We start from the raw sequence: 24,946 nt of genomic DNA on the forward strand, positions 1-24,946 counted from the left end.
TCAGAACCTTCCTCCATCTCCCAATATTCTCATCTCATTGAAAGGCATTGCCATCTACCAACTAGGTCACATAGGCCACAAATCGTTTTTCTAATAGCTCTCATATTTGGATTTAGAAAATTTCAGCTTAATTACTAATTTAATGGGGTTAATATTTTGTAAATATTAAACCAATGTTCCCTTTTTTGCTCTTTCCCATTACTCTTGTTTCCTGACAGTCATTAACTATTATAACCCAAGAGAATTACTCCCTACAGCAAGGAGAAGATTGTGACGTAGAGGAAGTACCAACACGACAGGAAGACATAGAAAACCTACTCCTCCAGCCCCTAGTGATTTGTGAAGAAAGGATAGAGGCAGAGGAAGCATGTAGTATAAGGAAAAATAAACCTCTCAGATTATAAGCCATCAAGATTTGGGGGTACTTTGTTACAGCAACATTACCCATCTTATCCTGACTGATATACTAAGTTGTATCAAACCCAGAAAGCCCTAATAAGCAGGCTGATCTCCAGAGTCATCTAGAGCCACTCAGAGCTGCCTTCATCTACTTCCTACAGAGGTGGCACAATGCTCAGACCATTCCAGAGAATATAGAATGGGTATGACTCCAAGTTTGGAACAAATCAACAGCATATTTGTCGAAGCTTATATGAATCTTAGGTAATAATCAAGGTCTAAGTCTCATTTCTGCCCAAGTATACTCTGTTCCTCATGGACTTGTATCTCTATGTCTCCTGCCCCCTCCCAACCAAGATGAATCATTAGCAGGAAATGTACCCATGTATATCCGGTCTAGGAAGAAACAACCTCCTCCTTTCATCTGTCCTCATTTTCTTTCCTTTTTTTTTTTCCTTCTCATTAAAAACCTAAATTTAATAATTCTTGCTTTATTTTTGCATCTCCTAGAAAGGAAACCTGAATTTAATCATTGCTTTCTACTTATGACCAGAAAATATGCCTGCTGTGGCCTCCAGAACATCACCATGACATTCCTTATCCCACAAATTGCCCTTTCAAAAGCAGGACATGGTGTGTCAAGAATTTAAGCTTCCAATGTAAAAAGTTACATTTTGATTTAAATAAATAGATTTTCCCCTTCCACTGCTGTGCATAAACAGAAAACAACAGACTCCCAGCTCACCATCATTAACTTTTAACAGACAATCCACCTCCTACTAGTGATGATTGGATGAGCCATATAAAGGTTCAACAATGGGACAGGATTTACAGCAATCCCTCGAAGACAAAGTAACTTGGCAGACAAGGTACCTAATTCCAAGAGTAAGAAGAGAGACTGGATTATCTTCTCAAGGTTCTCTTTGGGCTCTGTGGCCTTGTGATTATGTAATAAAGCTATTCTAAAGCCACTCAAGTCAAGTTAAGAGCTTTTTTAGTTAAAAATTCTATACTCATTGGAATTGCTTGAGTTTTAGAGCCCACAGATTTTAAAAAATCTCCAGTTCCCTTGTAAATCAGGAGATAATTAAAAATATGTACCCATAAGAATAGAGGGAAAAGGAGTTTTTCATTTAAAGCAAAAGCACAAATATAACTAATTCAAAGTAAACTGAGCAACTGATCTTTAGAAGAAATTATTTATTTAAAAAATATTTAGTGGAGTTTACTATGTGTCATGCTTTTAAGTCTTATAACAACTTTGTAAGATAGATACCAAACCCATTTTACAGATTGCAGAAAGAAGGCACAGAGAGGTTAAGTAACTTGCTCAAAGTTACATACATGGTAACTGGCAAAGCCAGGATTCACCCCCGGGAATCTGATTCCAGAGTCTGTGTCCTTAGTCACTAAGCTATGATGCCACTCAAGTAGGAGATACTGAATATAAACTTCAGGGTGACTGAAGACTTCTGGAAACCTTCTAAGAATCTTAGGGTCCAGAGGGCTTTTAGGGCCACCTCCTAATAATATCTCACCAACAGACATACAACCTACCCTATAATACCACCACCAGTGGGAAACCCACTACTTCTCAAGGCAACTCATTGAACAAATGTAATGATTAGAAAATTCTTGGTTCTGTTAAGACAAACTCTATTTCCTTGCAGCAACAAGCTATTGATTTTGATTCTATGCTTTGGCATATGTAGGATTAATCTAAGCTCATTCACATGCCTGCCTTTCAAATATAGAAAAACTTGTGTCCCAGTGGATCACTTTCTTCTCTTCTTCAATTTTGCTCTTCTAATTCCTTATTCAATTATTCCCACGTGTGGCAGGGTTCCAAAAATTATCACCAGCCTTGTCACTGTCCCATGAACACACTCTAAATTATCTGTATCACTATTAAAGTGGGATACATAGAATTTAACAAAGTACTAAGGCATGGTATAATCAGGGCTAGATAGAGAAATACCCTCAATTACCTCAATTCCAGACTTCTTATAATACCATGTACAAGAGTAATTAACTTTTTTGAGAAGCCATATCACATCATAAATTCATATTGAACTTACTGTCATTTTTATTTGATAGTAAAATGTGGCACAATTCTAAGAGTGTAAAAAACATATGTACAGTTTTGAAAACTGGAATAAAAATGAACATCTGTGTATCCACCACTCAACTTTAGGACTATGGCATTAAAAGTGGCTTAGAAGCCTCCATACACATCTCCCTAATTGCAGCCCTCTTCCCTTTACCCCAAAGTAACCTCTACTCTGTATATTGTGTTCACCATTCCCATGCTTTTTTCATTATGCTTTTACTAACCACGCGTCCCTAAATAATATATCGTTTAATTTCATTTTTAAAAATATTTTACAAATGGAACCATAATGTATATATTCTTACTTCACTCAACATTATGTCATTGAGATTCTTCCATTTAAGTCCATTTTATACCTTTCACTGAGTCTCCTCAAACTTTTCCCATAGAGTTTTGTTGTTGTTGTTATTTAAATTTTTACTGGAGTATAGTTGGTCCCATAGAGTTTTTTAGGTAAAAAAATAGAATTTTATATTCATCTCTATAACGTAGAATCTACCCAATCTCTTCCATCTCAGAAAATATCTCTTACTAAATAAGAAGAAACTTGAATTGATAGAGGTATTGTCCATACTTCAACCCCTGGATTGGCCTCTAGGATTCCTCTAAACACAGAAGCCCCACGTTTTGAAAGAATTGCTGAGAAAAAACCATGCTTTCATGATTTAAAACACATACTGAAAAGAATGATCTCTTATATTGTAGAAAAATAATCATATGCCTAATAAATTTAAAGCTTATTTTGATTAAGTTCAAAGGCAAACAATAATTGTACTTTATTTGCCACAGGTATAAAACATACATGTTTAATTTTTCTCAGCAAAGGGATTTCTCTAATTGCCAACATCTTCAAATAATCTTATTATTAAATTAGCACAGTCACTATACCACTTGACAGTAAAGATTTTTTTGTTATTATGGAGGATATTTTCAGTTAGTAAAGGACCACAACTCTTGGTGTATATAGAGGCAACCCAAAATTTCTAGAATCAGAAAATGTGAATACCTTGTAAAAATCCATTTTAAATTCCCAATCTCTCTCCTCCCTCTCTCTTTCTCTCTCTCTCTCTCTCTCTCTCTCTCTCTCCTTCCCTTTCCCTCTCTCCCTCCCTCCCACCCTCCCTCCCTCACTCCCACCCTCCCTGCCTCCCTCTCTCTATCTCTTACACACACAGGCATGCACGTGTGTGCACACACTCCCAAAACTCTTAAATAGATGAAACAACATCCTGAGGTACCCTTTTAAGATCAGAGTTATTATAGGAAATAATATAGGAAAAGTATATATGAAAAAGGAATATAGTATATAAGAAAAGAGTTCCATTTCTTTTCTTTCCCCTTACAATCTTCTGAGAGGTTGAGGTGCTAATACAGAATAAAACAAATGAAAAAAATGGAGGGTGGAGTAAAGACTTTGGTTAATACCTGTGATTATCTATACAATCTCTCATCACACATTGACTAAACCTAACATAACAGGGAGATGTCAAGTAAAAAGGAATCACTCACTGAAATATTTCTAGTAGAAGAGCCCTATCATTTTAAATCAAGAGGCCCCTATTAAACTGGAGAATAAACACTGATAAAGATACTTACCTCACTATTGTATTCATTAAAAAGCAAGGCTAATATACAGCACAGGACATGTGCAAAATCCACTATCCTGTCCTATTAAGAATAACCTCTCTGCCATCTCTATTCATTTTTTCAACTAATAAAGATATACAATATACTCAACTTTGCGAAACTACCAAGTCATCTGGAGAGATTTTTATTTTGCCATCAACTTTTTGATGGAATCTGAGTTTAGGTAAGTAGAAAGAAGACACACTAATCTAGATAAGCAACTGTAGTAACAAACCACCCCAGAAGTCTCATTAGCTTGTAAAAAAAAAAAAAGTTCATTGTGGCTCACACTACTTGTCAGGGAGCTCCAATCACTTGGGTCAACAGGGTGTCTATTCCAGGGATCCAGTATAATGGAGATTCTAATGGCCTTCTTGGTCAACAGAGCAAAGAAAAAGAGAGCTGTGGGTTCTTCTAAGCTTCATCTAAAACACAGGTCCTTTTTACCCATTGCCCATTGTCCATAATTGGTTATATGACTCAACCCAACTATAAGACTATTGGGAAATTTGGAGGAACATTACGATCTCTGCAATAGAAGAGTATCCAAATCTAAACCTTATAGTTATGGTAGAAAGCTAGCAATCTCTTTTTCACCTCCTTCTCCTACTATAGAAACACTAATTAAAACCCATTGAGTAAGGTAAAGTTTCAATAGTCCTGGAAACTAGTAGTGTTCATCTATGATCTGAATCCTATAAAAAAGTCTACCAGCCAAATGGCAGATAAAACCTATACACAATTTGCAGAGGCATATAGACAAAAATATATAACAAAACAATCTATCCAGTCCAGGTTTTTACCTTTAAAGTTTGACTTGGCTGGCCTTGGTTGATTCAGAGTTGATGTATAAGACAGCCTGGGATGTTTCACTCCCTCCCCAATCAGATAGTGCTACCATTCTCTGTAGCATAATTAAACTGGGAATAGAGATAGATGGGTAGAGCTCTAGGGGCTGACATTTCTGAACTCCACAGTGATACAAGCTAGTGGGACAAGGAAATTCACTGTAAGGCAATCAGAATCCATATGAAATAAAAGAGTGGAATACACTAGAAAATAGGTAAAGAGCTATGCATATCAACAAGTCTTCCAAATTAGGATATGAGAATTCTAGTAGCAAGCGGGTAAGAAGTTATGGAAATCAAAGAGAACCAGCAACCTTTTATAACTGGTTTTGTCCTGCCAAGTTTGAGATGTGAACAATAATCTATCAGTAATTACTAAAAGAGAGGTACTTAATGGAAGAGAGTGTAGAAGAGTCTTAATCATCTTAGAAAGAAGCTTCAGTGTAACACTAAGATCTATCTACTCAGATTATCAGAAAGTTTAGTAGCTGTCCTCTGGGGAATCCCACTTCCTGAGTCTAAGAACTATCCAGAATGCTAACTCATTTATAGACCAGTCATGCCTACTCTGCCTTGACTCTGATGCCAGAAATTAGATGTGTCTCCTTGAAGCTGGAAGATCTGCCACCTTTTCTGAAATATGGTTGAGATGGGGGCTCTTTTCTTCTACCCAGCCCCCACTCATGGAATGGAGGTTCTACCTTTGTGCCACTGAGAATATTGGGGCCCCAGTTGCCCTTTCCCTGGCTCATGATATGGAGGTCCCAACACAAGGAGAGGAAAGCCAAGGAGAACTGGGGCTGTTGCCTCCTCTCCACCAAGAGCTCAGCTCCTAAAGTGGGAGTGTCACGTAGAGAGGTGTGCCACTGTCCCCATCCCCAGCACTAGAGCTGTGGCTCAGAGATTCTGCCCAGAGAGAAAATCAAGCTATAAAACAGAGGACTCGGAATTTGTTCCCAAAGGAATTGACTTCATTTCCAACAGAGCATGGAGAAGTTCAAGGCTAAAGGCACTCTCAAAGACAATTGAGGTGTGATAAAAAGCAATTGGAAGGAAATTCATAGATTCATTGGAGATATAGGCTAAAATGTAAGTTGGATGGTTTGCTAGAAAGAAATAGGAAAACAGACAGCTGGAAGGAACCTTCCTGGGGTCAGAACATATCTCAAACACTGACCTCAGGAACTATCCTTTCAAAGGAGCCCAAATGTTATTGGGTCAGTTTTTAGAGCAATCTATGTCCCAAGGCACTGTTGAAGTACAGTAATCAGCCAGCAATTGGTGGAGTTTAACAGCTGGGTATGACCAAGGAAAGATATAGACCAAAAAAGCACTGCCAAATCCAGTCTTCCCAGGGTGACTGTGGGCATACCCAAGTTGTATCCCTTTAGGAGCAACATCAGCGGCTCCATACTGCAGAAAGAGAGACATATTTCACTAAAATAATATAGTCAGTCAATAAATAAGTAAACAAGCAAATAATAATAAGTTCTGAAGGGTGAGGACCAGAATTGTTACAATATATTATCTAAAATGTCCAGTTTCTAACAACAAAATTATGAGACAAGCAAAGAAACAGGAAAGAATGACTCATGCACTGAAAAAAGAAGTAGGTAACAGAAACTGCCTGTGAGAAAAAACAGAAGTCAAATTTAACAGAAAAAATCCTCAAAGTAGCCATTATAAACATTTTCTAATAACTAACAGACTTTATGACTTAAAAAGTAAAGAAAGGTATAACAATGTCACATCCAAAAGAAAATATCAGTAAGGAGATAGAAATTATTTTAAATAACCAAATGGAAATTCTGGTCTTGAAATGCACAACTGAAGTGAAAAATTCACCAGAGGGGTGAAACCTTCAAAATGGCGGAAGAGTAAGATGTGGAGATCACCTTCCTTTCCACAAATACATCATAAATACATCTACATGTGGAACAACTCCTACAGAACACCTACTAAACGCTGGAAGAAGAACCCAGACCTCCCAAAAGGCAAGAAACTCCCCACATACCCCGTAGGGTAAAAGAATAAAGAAAAAACAGAGACAAAAGAATAGGGACGGGACCTGCACCTCTGGGAGGGAGCTGTGAAGGAGGCAAGGTTTCCACACACTAGAGGCCCCTTCGCGGGTGGAGATGGCGGGTGGCGGAGGGGGGAAGCTTTGGAGCCACGGAGGAGACCACAGCAACAGGGGTGCGGAGGGCAAAGCGGAGAGATTCCCACACAGAGGATCAGTGCCAACCGGCACTCACCAGCCCGAGAGGCTTGTCTGGCTGCCCCGCCGGGGCGGGCGGGGACTGGGAGCTGAGGCTCAGGCTTCCCTCGGATCCCAGGGAGAGGACTGGGGTTGGCTGCGTGAACACAGCTTGAACAGGCTAGTGCGCCATGGCTAGACGGGAGGGAATCAGCAAAAAGGTCTGGACCTGCCTAAGAGGCGAGAGACCCTTGTTCCGGGGTGCGCAAGGAGAGGGGATTCAGAGCACCGCCTAAACGAGCTCCAGAGATGGGCGCGAGCCGCGGCTCTCAGCGCGGACCCCAGAGACGGGCGGGAGACGCTGAGGCTGCTGCTGCAGCCACCAAGAAGCCTGTGTGCAAGCACAGGTCACAGTCCACACCTCCCCTCCAGGGAGCCTGTGCAGCCCACTACTGCCAGGGTCCCGTGATCCAGGGACAACTTCCCCAGGAGAACACACGGCGTGCCTCAGGCTGTTGCAACGTACACCGGCCTCTGCCGCTGAAGGTTCACCCTGCATTCTGATCCCGTCCCTCCCCCGTGCCACGGCCCCGCCCCCCCGCCCCGACCTGAGTGAGCCAGAGCTTCCTAATCAGCTGCGACATTAACCCCGTCCTGTCTGAGTGAAGAACAGATGCCCTAAGGCGACCTACACACAGAGGCGGGGCCAAACCCAAAGATGAACCCCAGGAGCTGTGCGAACAAAGAAGAGAAAGGGAAATCTCTCCCAGCAGCCTCAGCAGCAGCGGATTAAATCTCCACAATCATCTTGATGTACCCTGCATCTGTGGAATACCTGAATAGACAATGAATCATCCCAAAATTGAGGTGGTGGACTTTGGGAGCAACGAAATATATGTTTTTCCTTTTACTCTTTTTGTGAGTGTGTGTGTGTGCTTCTTTGTGTGATTTTGTCTATATAGCTTGGCTTTTACCATTTGTCCTAGGGTTCTGTCTGTCCGTTTTTGGGGGGGTTTTTTGGGGGGAGTTTACTTTTTTTTTTTAAGTATAGTTTTTAGCGCTTGTTATCATTGGTGGGTTTGGTTTGTGGTTTGGTTGCTTTCTTTCTTTTTATTACTTTTTAATTTTTTTATTTTTGATAATTTTTTATTTTAATAACTTTTATTTTATTTTTTTCTTTCTTTATTTCTTTTTTTCTTCTGAGCTATGTGGCTGACAGGGTCTTGGTGCTCTGGCCGGGTGTCAGGTCTGTGCCTCTGAGGTGGAAGAGCCGAGTTCAGGACATTGGTCCACCAGAGACCTCCCAGTTCCATGTAATATTAAATGGCAAAAGCTCTCAAAGAGATCTCCATCTCAATGCTAAGAACAAGCTGCACTCAACGACCAGCAGTCTCCAGTGCTGGACACCCTATGCCAAACAACTAGCAAGACAGGAACACAAACCCATTCATTAGCAGAGAGGCTGCCTAAAATCATAAGGTCACAGACAAACAAAAACACACCACTGGACGCAGTCCTGCACACCAGAAAGACAAGATCCAGCCTCATCCACCAGAACACAGGCACCTGTGCCCTCCACCAGGAAGCCTACACAACCCACTGAACCAACCTTACCCACTGGGGGCAGACACCAAAAACAACAGGGACTATGAACCTGCAGCCTGAGAAAAGGAGACCCCAAACACAGTAAGCTAAGCAAAATGAGAAGAGAGAGAAATACTCAGCAGATGAAGGAGCAAGGTAAAAACCCACCAGACCAAACAAATAAAGAGGAAATAGGCAGTCTACCTGGAAAAGAATTCAGAGTAATGATAGTAAAGATGATCCAAAATCTTGGAAATAGAATGGAGAAAATACAAGAAACGTTTAACAGGGACCTAGAAGAACTAAAGAGCAAACAAAGATGAACAACACAATAAATGAAATTAAAAATTCTGTAGAAGGAATGAATAGCAGAAGAACGGATACAGAAGAACGGATAAGTGACCTGGAAGATAAAACAGTGGAAATAACTACCGCAGAGCAGAATAAAGAAAAAAGAATGAAAATAATTGTGGACAGTCTCAGAGACCTCTGGGACAACATTTAATGCACCAACATTCGAATTATAGGGCTTCCAGAAGAAGAAAAGGAAAAGAAAGGGTCTGAGAAAATATTTGAAGAGATTATAGTTTAAAAGTTCCCTAATATGGGAAAGGAAATAGTTAATCAAGTCCAGGAAGCACAGAGAGCCCCATACAGGATAAATCCAAAGAGAAGCATGCCAAGACACATACTAATCAAACTGTTAATAATTAAATACAAAGAAAAAATATTAAAAGCAGCAAGGGAAAAACAACAAATAACATACAATGGAATCCCCATAAAGTTAACAGCTGATCTTTCAGCAGAAACTCTGCAAGCCAGAAGGGAGTGGCAGGACACATTTAAAGTGATGAAAGGGAAAAACCTATAACCAAGATTACTCTACCCAGCTAGGATCTCATTCAGATACGATGGAGAAACTAAAACCTTTACAACAAGAAAAAGCTAAGAGAATTCAGCACCACCAAACCAGCTTTAGAACAAAGGCTAAAGGAATTTCTCTGGGCAAGAAACACAAGAGAAGGAAAAGGCCAACAATAACAAACCCAAAACAATTAAGAAAATGTTAAGAGGAACATACACATTGATAATTACCTTAAATGTAAATGGATTAAATGCTCCACCAAAAGACATAGACTGGCTGAATGAATACAAAAACAAGACCCATATATATGCTTTCTATAAGAGACCCACTTCAGACCTAGGGACACATATATATGGAAAGTAAGGGGATGGAAAAAAAATATTCCATGCAAACGGAAATCAAAAGAAAACTGGAGTAGGAATTCTCATATCAGACAAAATAGACTTTAAACTAAAGACTATTAAAAGAGACATAGAAGGACACTACATAATGATCAACGGATCAATCCAAGAAGAAGATATAACAATTGTAAATATTTATGCACCCAACATAGGAGCACATCAATACATAAGGCACAAGGGCTTCCCTGGTGGCGCAGTGGTTGAGAGTCCGCCGGCCAATGCAGGGGAAATGGGTTCGTGCCCCAGTCCGGGAAGATCCCACATGCCATGGAGGGGCTGGGCCCGTGAGCCATGGCCGCTGAGCCTGCGCATCCGGAGCCTGTGCTCCACAATGGGAGAGGCCACAACAGTGAGAGACCCGCGTACCGCAAAAACAAAAACAAAAACAAATACATAAGGCAAAAGCTAACAACCATAAAAGGGGAAATCGACAGTAACACATTCATAGTAGGGGACTTTAACACCCCACTTTCACCAATGCACAGATCATCCAAAATGAAAATACATAAAGAAACACAAGCTTTAAATGACACATTAAACAAGATGGACTTAATTGATATTTATAGCACATTCCATCCAAAAACAACAGAATACACTTTCTTCTCACGTGCTCATGGAACATTCTCCAGGATAGAATATATACTGGGTCACAAATCAAGCCTTAGTAAATTTAAGAAAATTGAAATCATATCAAGTATCTTTTCCGACCACCACTCTATGATATTAGATATCAATTACAGGAAAAAATCACTAAAAAATACAAATATATGGAGGATAAACAATACACTACTTAAAACCCAAGAGATTATTGAAGAAAACAAAGAGGAAATCAAAAAAATACCTAGAAACAAATGACAATGAAAACATGACAACCCAAAAGCTATGGAATGCAACAAAAGCAGTTCTAAGAGGGAAGTTTATAGCAATAAAATCCTACCTCAAGAAACAAGAAACATCTCAAATAAACAGCCTAACGTTACACCTAAAGCAATTAGAGAAAGAAGAACAAAAAAACCCCAAAGTTAGCAGAAGGAAAGAAATCATAAAGATCAGATCAGAAATAAATGAAAAAGAAATGAAGGAAACAATAGCAAAGATCAGTAAAACTAAAAGCTGGTTCTTTGAGAAGCTAAACAAAATTGATACACCATTAGCCAGACTCATCAAGAAAAAAAGGGAGAAGACTAAAATCAATAGAATAAAAAATAAAAAAGGAGACGTAACAACTGACACTGCAGAAATACAAAGGATCATGAGAGATTACTACAAGCAACTATATGCCAATAAAATGGACAACCTGGAAGAAATGGAGAAATTCTTAGAAAAGCACAACCTTCAGAGACTGAACCAGGAAGAAACAGAAAATATAAACAGACCAATCACAGGAACTGAAATTGAGACTCTGATTAAAAATCTTCCAACGAACAAAAGCCCAGGACCAGATGGCTTCGCAGGCGAATTCTATCAAATATTTAAAGAGCTAACACCTACCCTTCTCAAACTCTTCCAAAATATAGCAGAAAGAGGAATGCTCCCAAACTCATTCTACGAGGCCACCATCACCCTGATACCAAAGCCAGACAAAGATGTCACGAAGAAAGAAAACTACAGGCCAATATCATTGATGAACATAGATGTAAAAATCCTCAACAAAATACTAGCAAACAGAATCCAACAGCACATTAAACGGATCACACACTCTGAGCAAGTGGGGTTTATCTCAGGAATGCAAGGATTCTTCAATATACGCAAATCAATCAATGTGATACACCATATTAACAAATTGAAGGATAAAAACCATATGATCATCTCAATAGATGCAGAAAAAGTTTTTGACAAAATTCAACACCTATTTATGAGAAAAACCCTCCAGAAAGTAGGCATAGAGGGAACTTACCTCAACATAATAAAGGCCATATATGACAAACCGAAAGCCAACATCGTTCTCAACGGTGGAAAACTGAAATAATTTCCCCTAAGACCAGAAGCAAGACCAGGAACAATGTTGTCCACTCTCACCACTCTTATTCAACATAGTTTTGGAAGTTTTAGCCACGGCAATCAGAGAAGAAAAGGAAATAAAAGGAATCCAAATCGGAAAAGAAGAAGTAAAGCTGTCACTGTTTTCAGATAACATGATACTATACATAGAGGATCCTAAAGACTCTACCAGAAAACTACTAGAGCTAATCAATGAATTTGGTAAAGTAGCAGGATACAAAATCAATGCACAGAAATCTCTTGCACTCCTATACACTAATGATGAAAAAACTGAAAGAGAAATTAAGGAAACGCTCCCATTTACCATTGCAGCAAAATGAATAAAATACCTAGCAATAAACCTACCTGAGGAGACCAAAGAGCTGTATGCAGAAAACTATAAGACACTGATGAAAGAAATTAAAGATGATACAAACAGATGGAGAGAAATACCATGTTCTTAGATTGGAAGTATCAGCATTGTGAAAATGACTATACTACCCAAGGCAATCTACAGATTTAATGCAATCCCTGTTAAACTACCAAGGGCATTTTTCACAGAACTAGAACAAAAAATTTCACAATTTGTATGGAAACACAAAAGACCCCCAATAGCCAAAGCAATGTTGAGAATGAAAAACGGAGTTAGAGGAATCAGGCTCCCTGACTTCTGACTATACTACAAAGCTACAGTAATCAAGACAGTATGGTACTTGCACAAAAACAGAAATATAGATCAGTGGAACAGGATAGACAGCCCAGAGATAAATGCACGCACATGTGGTCACCTTATTTTTTTTTTTTTTTTTTTTTTACGGTACGCGGGCCTCTCACTGCTGTGGCCTCTCCCGTTGCAGAGCACAGGCTCCGGATGCGCAGGCTCAGCGGCCATGGCTTACGGGCCCAGCTGCTCCGCAGCATGTGGGATCTTCCCAGACCGGGGCACGAACCCGTGTCCCCTGCATCGGCAGGCGGACTCTCAACCACTGCGCCACCAGGGAAGCCCGGTCACCTTATTTTTGATAAAGGAGGCAAGAAGATATGATGGAGAAAAGGCAGCCTCTTCAATAAGTGGTGCTGGGAAAACTGGACAGCTACATGTAAAAGAATGAAATTAGAACACTCCCTAACACCATACACAAAAATAAAATGGATTAAAGACCTAAATGTAAGGCAAGACACTATCAAACTCTTAGAGGAAAACATAGGCAGAACACTCTATGACATAAATCACAGCAAGATCCTTTTTGATCCACCTCCTAGAGAAATGGAAATTAAACAAAAATAAACAAATGGGACCTAAAGAAACTTAAAAGCTTTTGCACGGCAAAGGAAACCATAAACTAGACAAAAAGACAACCCTCAGAATGGGAGAAAATATTTTCAAATGAAGCAACCAACGAAGGATTTATCTCCAAAATTTACAAGCAGCTCATGCAGCTCAATATGAAAAAGACAAACAACCCAATCCAAAAATGGGCAGAAGACCTAAATAGACATTTCTCTAAAGAAGATATACAGATTGCCAACAAACTTATGAAAGAATGCTCAACATCACTAATCATTAGAGAAATGCAAATCAAAACTACAATGAGGTATCACCTCACATCAGTCAGAATGGCCATCATCAAAAAATCTACAAACAATAAATGCTGGAGAGGGTGTGGAGAAAAGGGAACCCTCTTGCACTGTTGGTGGGAATGTAAATTGATACAGCCACTATAGAGAACAGTATGGAGGTTCCTTAAAAAGTAAAAATTGAACTACCATACAACCCAACAATCCCACTACTGGGCATATACCCTGAGAAAATCATAATTCAAAAAGAGACATGTACCACAATGTTCATTGCAGCACTGTTTACAATAGCCAGGACATGGAAGCAATCTAAGTGTCCATCGAAAGATGAATGGATAAAGATGTGGCACATATATACAATGGAATATTACTCAGCCATAAAAAGAAATGAAACTGAGTTATTTGTAGTGAGGTGGATGGACCTAGATACTGTCATACAGAGTGAAGTAAGTCAGAAATAGAAAAGCAAATACCGCATGCTAAGACATATATATGGAATCTAAAAAAAATTTTTAAATGCTTCTGATGAACCTAGGGGCAGGATAGGAATAAAGATGTAGAGAATGGACTTGAGGACATGGGGAGGGGGAAGGGTAAGCTGGAATGAAGTGAGAGAGTGGCAGGGACTTACATATACTACCAAGTATAAAATAGATAGCTAGTGGGAAGCAGCTGCATAGTGCTTTGTGACCATGTAGAGGGATGGGATAGGGAGGGTGGGAGGGAGATGCAAGAGGGAGAAGATATGGGGATATATGTATATGTATAGCTGATTCACTTTGTTTTAAAGCAGAAACTAACACACCATTGTAAAGCAATTATACTCCAATGAAAATGTTAAAAAAAAAAAAAAGTCACCAGAGGGGCTCAATAGTAAATTTGAACTGAAAGAAGAGGGAATCAGCAAACTTAAAGACTGATTGATAGTGATTATGCAATCCAAATAACATAAAGAAGGATGGAGAAGAAATGAACAGAGCTTTAGAGACGTATGGGGCATCCTTGAATATACCAACATATATGTAACAGGAAAACCAGGAGTGGAGAGAGAGAAAAACAGAAAATATATTCAAAAAACAGTGGCTGAAAAGGTCCTAAATTTATTGAAAATATTAATCTACACATTCAGGAAGGTTAATGAGCTCCAAGTGGGATAAATGCAAAGAGATCTACAAACATACACATGATAGTAAAAATGATGAAAGCCAAAGATTAGGAGAAGATGTTGACTGTAGCAAGAAAAATAATTCAGGGAACTGCAATAAGATAAACAGCTGACTTCTCAGCAGAATCATTCGAGGCCAAAAAGCAGTGGGATAACTTATCCAAAGTGCACAAAGGGAAAAAAAACTATCAACCAAGAATATTATTGCTATAGCCAACAAATACAAGGCAAAATAAAGACATTTTCCAATAAACTAAAACAGAAGTTGTTGCTAGCAGACCCACCTTACACAAAATACTAAAAGAAGTTTAGGATGCAAACAACTGGCCCCCGACAGTAATTCAAATTTATATGAAAAAACAGAGTACCAATAAACGTAACTATGTAATTACAAAAGGCAGCATATTTCTTCTCCTCTCTTAACTGTTTCTAAAAGTAACTGTATAAAATGCAAATCAAAACTACAGTGAGGTACCACCTCACGCCGGTCAGAATGGCCATCATTAAACTACAGATAACAAATGCTGGAGAGGGTGTGGAGAAAAGTGAACCCTCCTACACTGTTGGTGGGAATGGAAGTTGGTGCAGTCACAGTGGAAAACAGTATGGAGGTTCCTCAGAAAACTAAAAATAGAACTACTGTATGATCCAGCAATCCCACTCCTGGGTGTATATCCAGACAAACCTGTAATTCAAAAAGGTATATGCACCTCTATGTTCATAGCAGCACTATTCACAATAGCAAAGACATGGAAACAATCTAAATGTCCATCAACAGATGAATGGATAAAGATGTGGTACATATATACAATGGAATACTACTCACCCATAAAAAGACGAATTAATGCCATTTGTAGCAACATGGATACAACTAGAGATTATCATACTAAATGAAGTAAGTCAGAAAGAGAAAGACAAATATCATATGATATCACTTATATGTGGAATCTAAAATATGACACAAATGAGCCTATCTATGAAATGGAAATAGAATCAGGGACATATAGAATAGACTGGTGGTTGCCAAGGGGGTGGAGGGTGGGAGAGGGTTGAATTGGGAGTTTGGGACTAGCAGATGCAAACTGGTATATATAGAATGGATAAACAACAAGGTCCTACTATATAGCACACGGAACTATATTCAATATCCTGTGATAAACCATAACGGAAAAGAATATGAAAAAGAATGTACATATATGTATAACTGAGTCCCTTTGCTGTACACCAGTAATTAACACAACGCTGTAATTCAACTATACTTCAATTAAAAATAAATTTTAAAAAAGTAATTGTATGAAACAATATGTATACAATGTGTTGTTGAACCTATAACATAATGGAAATGTAATAATTTGCCAATAACAGAACAAAGGAGATAAGTGGGAGCAAAGCTCTATTGGGCTAAGAAAATGACCCCAGATGAACAAATGATGAAAACCAGAAATCATAAATAAGAAGGCTAATATTACAAAAGATATATACATATATAGATACAATATACTACATATAAATAACTTGTTCTCTCTCATGAGAGTTCTCATACACACACACACTCACACACACACTTTCATTTCCTCTCTCAGCTTCTTTAGAAAGAAGACGTATAATGTATTGATATTGGTATATCAATACAACGGAATAATATTCATCTTTAAAAAGAAATGAAGTACTGATACATGTTATAACATGGATGAAACCTGAAAACATTTTGTCAGTCACAAAGACCACATGTTGTGTGATTCTGTTTATACAAAATGTCCAGGAAAATCTACATAGACAAAATAGATTAGTAGTTGCTTAGAGCTATGGGGGATGGAGGAATAGGGAGTTGATAGCTAAAGTGCACAGACATCTTTTTGTGGCAATGAAAATGTTCTAAAATTGACTGCAGTGATGGTTGTACATATCTGTGAATTTTACACTTTTAATGGATGAATTTTATGATAGTGAATTATATCTTAATAAAACTGTTAAATCTTTATGTACAACATTACACTGATGTATTAGTTTCCTATGGCTGCTGTAACAAATCACAACAAATCTGATGGCTTAAAACAACATAAATTTATTTATTCTCTCATAGTTTTTGAGGCCAGAAGTCTGAAATCAGTTTCACAGGGTAAAGGTGTTGGTAGGGCCTTGTTCTTTCTGGAGGCCTTAAGAGAGAATCTTTTTCCTTGCCTTTTCTAGCTTTTAGAGGCTACCTGTGTCCCATAGTTTGTGGCCCCTTTCTCCATCTTCCAAGTGCATCATCTCAATCTCTGTTTCCATCATCACATGGCCTTCTCTCTTGTGAGGACCTGTATGATTACATTGGACCCACCTGGATAATCCAGGATAATCTCCCCATCTCAACATCCTTAACTTAATCACATTGTCAAAGTGCCTTTTGCCATATGAGGTTAACATTCACAGGTTCCACGAATTAGAATATGGACATCTTTGGGGAAGCCAATTATTCAGTTTACCACAACTGGTTAATTGGAGACAAAATGGACATTGTAAATGTTGGATCTAGAAGTTGAAAAGGAAAAGCACACACACACAACATTTTCAACACCTCTGTGACCAAATGTTTAGGTTTTTCTCCCACAACAATTCAGTTCAGTTTTCTGATGAATACTAACTGGGTATTCTGCAATTCAACTCAATTCTGACATTGTCTACCTTGAGTTAGCATCAGATCCCATAGGTTAAGGGCTCAGTCTCATGAGACTGCTTTCCACTTCACATACCAGTCTCAAGTAGTACGTTCCCAGGTTACCCATACTTCTGGCAGACTTGACTACAAATGAGGAATTCCCATGACACCTTCCTTCTATAATTTACTATGACAGCTCACATAACTCACAGAAATACTTATGTACATTTACCAATTTATTATAAAGGATATGATAAAGGATACAGATGAATAGCCAGATGAAGAGGTACATAAGGCAAGGCATATGAGAATGGGTATGGAGTTTCTGTGCCTTCTTTGGGCACACCACCCTCCCAGAACCTCTATGTGCTCTTGTTCACAAAACTAGAAGCTCTCCAAACCCCCTACTTTAGAGATGTTTGCAAAGGCTTCATCCCATAGGCATGATCAATAATTAACTCAGTCTCTAGCTTCATTCCCCTCCCCAGAGGATGAGAGGTGAAACTAAAAGTTCCAAGCTTCTAATCATGGCTTGGTCTTTCTGGTGAATGGCCCTCATCCAGAAGCCTCTAAGAGTTGCCTTGTTAGAACAAAAGGTGGTCTTATTATGTAGGAAATTCCAAGGGATTTAGGAGCTCTATGTCAGGAATCGGGTCAAAGACCAAATATTAGAACAAAAGATGCTCCTAGCACCCCCCTCACTTAGGAAATTACAAAGGTTTTAGGAGCTCTGTGCCAGGAACCAAAGGTGAAGACTAAATATATATTTCTTATTATATCAGAATATCACAGAAGTATAAACCCTGAATAGATCAATAATCATTAAAGCAACTGAAACTGAAGAATTATCTCCTTCAAACTCTTTGGGTCTAGCTGGTTCTACTAGAAAGTCAACTAATGTGACCACTTTTTTTGAGATTTCTTTTGTATGAATTGCCACATGGCCTTCTAAAAATCTTTACCAAAGACTCTATCAGGTGTCACTAACTTCCTAAACATATTTCCTACTGGACATCTCCGCTCTACTACGATGCCTCACAAACACCTCCAACTCAACATAACCAAGACTAAACTTAGCATCTTTCCCCTCAACTAGTTATTTCATATATGGTTTCTTATCTTTATCAGTTTTTGAATATATATTAAAAAAAAAAAAAACCCAACCCCTCTGGCTTAAGCCCAAAGACAACATACTAGTTGCCCATAAATGAAAAAGTCCAAGGGATAGGATAGCTTCAGGAATGGCTGGATTCGGTACTTAAAGGATATCATCAGGATTTTGCTTCCCTCTGTGGGCTTTGCCTTACATTGTGTTGGCTCCATTCTCAGATAGACATACCTTTAGCGGGTTCAAGATAACTACAGTAGCTCTGCGAATTTCCATGTCTATGTCTCTTTCAATAGGTCCCACAAAAGCTCTGAGATTCATGCTGACTGTTAACAGCTGAGTTGCTGTAATGTATCTTGAAATGTGTCTAGAAGAATGGGATACACTGATTGGCTCTGCCTGAATCATGTGCTCCACTCCTGGAAATGGAGGTAAAGTCAATTCCATCTAGGAACACATGGATTGAAATTGAGGAGGGGCCTACTCCCAGTTGAAAATTGGGACATAATTACCAAGGATATATGCTGAGTGGCAACAACAACCATTGTCCATCCACTGCAGTGAGTGTTTCCTGTCTTAGCGAATGGTACCATTCACGCGTTCAAGCAAGAAACCTGAGAGTCCATCTTTAGGTCTTATTTCTCCCATTTGCTCCACATCCAGCGCCCTACTATTACCACAACCTCCTGATTCTCTCCCCATAAATGTCTCTCAGATCTCTCAAGTTCTCTTTATTTTCACTATTACCACTCTAGTTCCAAGCCTCCAACATCTCTCTCCTGCATGCTCTACTGGCATTTTAACTGACCTCCCTGTATCCACTTTTAATTCACTCTAATACACGATCTACACTGGAATTAGAGGGATCTTTAAGAAACTAAAATCTGAACATGACACCCTCCTCTTCTGTCTCTTCAGTGACTCCTTGTTCTTCTCAGAATAAAGTGGCCTTGTGCACCACCCACTACCCCTGCCCTGACCTGTACAGTACATTTGACCAAGCCTTCTTAAGTCCTTAAATGTGCCATGTTCTCTCCCCTGAAGAAATTTCTCATAATAGGCCTACTTGAAACTCTATTCCTCCACCCTGTCCACTAGCACATGGCAAATGCATACCCATCCTTCAGATCTTGGCTTAGACGTCACTTAGTCCAGAAAAACTTTCCTCATCTCCTTAGTCTGGGTAAGGGGTCCCCCATTAGGCAACTGTGGCACCCTACCCCACCCCACCATAGTAGTTTTTGTACTGTATTATAACAACCTGTGTATTTGACTGAATCTTCCACTAAACTGTAAATTCTATAAGAAGAGTAAATATGACTATCTTGTTTGTTGTGGCATCCCCAGAATTTCTAGCACAGTATCAACATAATAAGTGCTTGATAAATACTTGTTAAAAAATAATAGCTAAGAATTTGCTATGTGCCAGCTACTATTTTAAGTGATTTACATGTGTTAATTCATTCAATCCACAAACACTTAATGCAACTCCCAGTTTATAGATGAGAAAACTGAAGCACAACAGGTTTGAGTGAATTGCGAAGGTTATAGAGCTAAAAATTATAGAACAAGACTTGAACCCAGGAAGTCTGGCTGCAGAATCCAAGTTTTTAACCACTATGCTATATTCTTATGTATATGCAAGCATGCAAAACTGCTGTCCTAGATATTCTGAGGAACACAAAAATGACTAGGGGGGTGGAATAAGAAAGTACATAGATACATAAAATACCCGACGGAGTATTATGTAATACAAGGCTTTCTCTCTTTTAAAACACACAAACAGTAACAAAATCTTTGTTTGGTGACATGGGATTTGTTCACAGGGAAATATTTCAGTATAAAAATTCCTGAATTCAAAATGTGTTTGTGACTCAATTATACAGTGGCAGTTGATATTTATGTTAAAAATGAAAAACAAAACCAACAAGTTATTCTGGGCACTAAACCATGTTTAAAACTGCTGCATTCATGCTTTTGAAATATTTTTCTATAACTACTAACCTTTCCAACAGGACTAGCTCTTTGACATTTCTTAAGAACTTCCATGCAAGGCCTATGTTTTTCTGCTTTAAAAGAAACAAAGAGATATTATGACTGTCTGGTACTTCAGTCTATAAATAATTAAAATAATGGAGACTTCACTCAACATGCCCCCAAATTAAGTTAAATCTTAGGAGAAGTATTTTATAAGCGTATTTAATAACAAAAATTGTTATTATTTAAGCATTACTGTCTGCTTCAAATGCATTACTTCTCTATTAAAAGAACATTTAATGATTTTTAACTTATTTCATTATAACGCTGTACAAGGTAGTTAAACATATAGAGAATAAAAACACACTTAACATATTCAACTGAAAGAAATGCTGCTGGTGGTATAATTTGTGGGTCTCTGAACCCAGTTTAATGAGCTGTGGTTAAAACAATACACTTTTCAGTGACCAGGAACATCTTCCAAAAGGAACAATGGCCACTTGCTGATGACAATCTAAAATGCTCTTGGTTCTTTCGAGTCTATAGAAGTTTTCTAACAAGTGTAAAATAATAATACTATCTGCTTACATTTGTGGAAAACAATGTTAATAGCCTGTAGCATATTCATGATAAATGTAATGTGAGCAAGCTCGATTTCCTCTCTGAAAACTGGAGAGGTGAATGGATTTAATAATACTTAAATAATATTCTTAGAATAGTAAATGTTAGGATAGTCTGCAGAGGAAATATATATATCTCATTCTCTAAGAAGTACTTAAAATTGGTCCAACCACTCAAGAGTGAAAGAAGGCTTACCTTAGGGATTGAATTGGATGACCACCTTTGAAGCTGTAATAAATATAGCAAATGATTAAAAACTTATTTACTAGAGTAAACTTCCAATTTGGGCCTATTTAGGGAAAGATCAATTTGAAACAGATAAAAGGCTGGACTTCAGGATAATTTGAAATAAAGTGCTAGTATTTTGAAGAAATTTTTAGTAATTTGAAAGAATATATTTAACAAAATTTTAGTGAGTAGAGATTCTTAGAATCAAGATTTAATAAAGAATGTAGCAAGGACCCACAATTTGCTTTTCCATTTTGGAAAAGAGTTTATTCCCAGGTTTAAAATACCCTCTATATTTCTGTTTTAATAACTATTTCCATAGGAAATCCTTTGTTCATATGTAGCCCAAAGTTAAACTTTCACTCTATCTTACACAAATGGTTACAAATTTTTAATGAATAGAATTTCTATGCATTAAAAAATTACCATGTGACCATTTCAACATATATGAATGTAATATCTGCAAAATAATTGGTTCCAAATAGTTCAAGAGTATTAATCTTTAAAACAAAAATGCAAATTCTCAATAAAAATTATATTTTTTCCTAAGGAAAGAAGTAATGGCTGAAAGAGAAAACAAAATGATCAGGAGTAACAACAAAAATTTTAAACATTACTGTCTGAGTGTTAAACTTGGATAATTTATTCATTAACTTTGTTAGCTGAAGAGAAAGTAATTTTGAGTAGTTACTGTAAAAGGTCAGATGGAAAACAAATTTCTTCTGTGTCAATAGGTTAACAAAATGTTATGCTTGCTGACTCTGTATAAAGAGGGCAACTCAGAGAACACTTGACCTGATTAGCTCATCAGCAGGCCATTAGGAGGTTTTTCTTGGAAAAGAAATGGGGAACCCATTTGCACCATTTTTATTACCTTCCAGATTTTTGTATGCTATTGTGTAGCAGATGCTTAGCTACTAGTAGGCACTTGATGTGCAATTATTGGAATATCTGAGTTCTGGTTTATAATTTCAGGAATCCTGATGGCTTCCGGGTTCCACAGGAAACGAAAAGGGCAAAATATTTCACACAAATGTTATCTTTGTGACTGACTTCCTTGTGTATATACAGATGATTCATTTTCTTCTGTACATCCCAAGATATAAGATAAATGGTATAAGTATTTATTTAATGTTTGTGCTTATCAGCCCCCAATGAGACTCTGAGCTTCTCAAGAATAAAAACTTTGCACCCCAAGTTCTAACACAGTGTCGAACACTGTAAGTTCAATAAATGTTTTCTGAATGCATTTTTCTACTGACTGGATATTCACAAGTACTTTCAGAAGGAATTTATTCTTTTTAAAGTGGTATCAACAAGTATATCCACGTCTCTATTTTGCTTTAATCTTTCTCATTTATACACATTTCTCTACTTCTTTTAACAAATAAGAATTAATTAGAGGGGCAGAAAACATCTAACCATCCACATTCCTAAGGCTTGCCTTAGGAATTTTCACTTCTGATGTCTTTTTTGATCCAAATGACTTCTCACGTTTATATATGCTGTTAAAAATGATTGTGTACAGGGACTTCCCTGGTGGCACAGTGGTTGGGAAGTGGTTGGCTGCTCGGGAAGATCCCACATGCCTCGGAGCAGCTGGGTCCTTGCGCCACAACTACTGAGCCCGCGTGCCACAACTACTGAAGCCCACATGCCTAGAGCCCGTGCTCTGCAACAGGAGAGTCCACCGCAATGAGAAGCCCATGCACTGCAGCAAGGAGTGGCCCCCACTCGCCACAATGAGAGAGAGCCTGCACAGAGCAAGGAAGACCCAACGCAGCCAAATAAATAAATTAAATAAATAAATTTTAAAAAACAAACAAAAGAAAAACAAAAAAAAAATGCTTGTGTACAAATAAAGGGCTAAGGCTTAAGTAGCTTCTTCCTGATGTTTAGGTTAAAAATAAAAATTGTTTGCATGTTTGAATGCTTCAGTTCAACTACTTTATCTTTTATTGTATAGTAGATGCTTACATTCATCTCCCTGGCTAATGCTTTTCAATGGAATTCACCATTTAAATGTTTATTGTTATCTAAGTTTTTAAAATGACTATTAAAATTTTGGAAAATAAATCAAATCACAATGGACCAATACAAAGATTCTGAAAACAAGGAAAGATATAAGTATAGTGATTAATAATAGAGATAAAATCATTTTCATGAAAGATTTATACCAGGAAGTAATAGCCAATAAAACCACAAAAATCATTAGATTCTATAAGTATATAAAGAAACATGACTTAAAAACAACTAACTACTGAGACAAAAGAGAAGTGGAAAAATAAAGAAAAGCTATAATGAAGTAAGTAATGTTATATAAATATCTTATACATTACTAGATGTAGAAATTAAAACAGCAACAACACTGCAGGGGGAAAAAATCACTTATGAGGTGGATAAGCTTGAGAACTCTGAGGACATCTGCTGATCCAGGGAAGATGGAGCTGCAATTTAGATGACATCAAGGGGTGTGGAGAATATAAGTCAAAGGCCACACTCCACCTGACCTGAGAAACCAAGTAGAAAATAAGCATATTAAACTGAAACCCTGAAGTAAGTAAATGCACCTTCCTAACCATAACCCACACACAGGGAACTTGAGGAGGGTGGGATTTCATGCTGAGCAAAGTAGAGAGAGAAAAATAGAATAAGAAAAACCTACCTCTTAAAAATGGTAACCACCAGTGAGCTCTTGCATAGATTTTTAGCCTTAACTCATATCAACAGGGTAGTACAGAAAACCTCAAGCTAATTTAAAATTTAGTTTAAAGTGGTGCTGGACTGTTTATGCCTCTGGGGATCTGACAGAAACAAATGCAAATCCTGACTAGAGGAGACAGCTTCACCCTAAGCCTTAGGGAATCCATACAAATAATATTTCAAGGACAATTGATAGTACATAGTCAAAAATAACCAAGCCCACAAAGAAATATGATACCACGAGTGAGAACAGAAACACAAACAGCCAGCAAAAAGAGATCCACAAAAATATCACATATTGGAATAAGGCAAAGATTATATAAAAAAATAGGTTTGCAACGTTTGAAGAAATAAGGTCAAGATTGAAAATATCTGAAGGGAAGTAGAAACTATAAAATGTGACCTACAAGATATGAAAAAAAAATGAAAATATAATATCTAATTTAAAAAATTAAGTTAGATATATCTAGCAACAGACTGAATAAAGCAAAAGAGAGAATTACTGAACAGGAAAACAAACCTTAAAAATTCACCCAAAATGCAGCATAGTGAAAAAGAGACATACAGAAAATGTGAAATACAAGTAGAGAGACAAAAGAAAATAGAGAGGGCAAAGATTAATTTGATTGGAGAAGGAGAAAAGAGATATATAACAAAGACAATATTTGAAGAAACAGATGACAATTTTCCAGAGATGACAACAGATACACATTTTAAAAACTATAATAAACAATAGGTCTGGATAAAAGAGTTGCAACACAAATAATATGAAAGAGATTAATATCTGGGAAAAAAAGGATTCTAACAATCCTATAAAACATTAAAAATTGAGATTGAAAAGGAGTCCAAGAGTAAAATGGGCAAAGGATATGAACAGGCAACTCACATATAAAGAAACCTGAATGGCCAATATAC

The sequence above is a fragment of the Phocoena phocoena genome, chromosome 11, assembly GCF_963924675.1.
Source record: "Phocoena phocoena chromosome 11, mPhoPho1.1, whole genome shotgun sequence".
Lineage (NCBI taxonomy): Eukaryota > Metazoa > Chordata > Mammalia > Artiodactyla > Phocoenidae > Phocoena > Phocoena phocoena.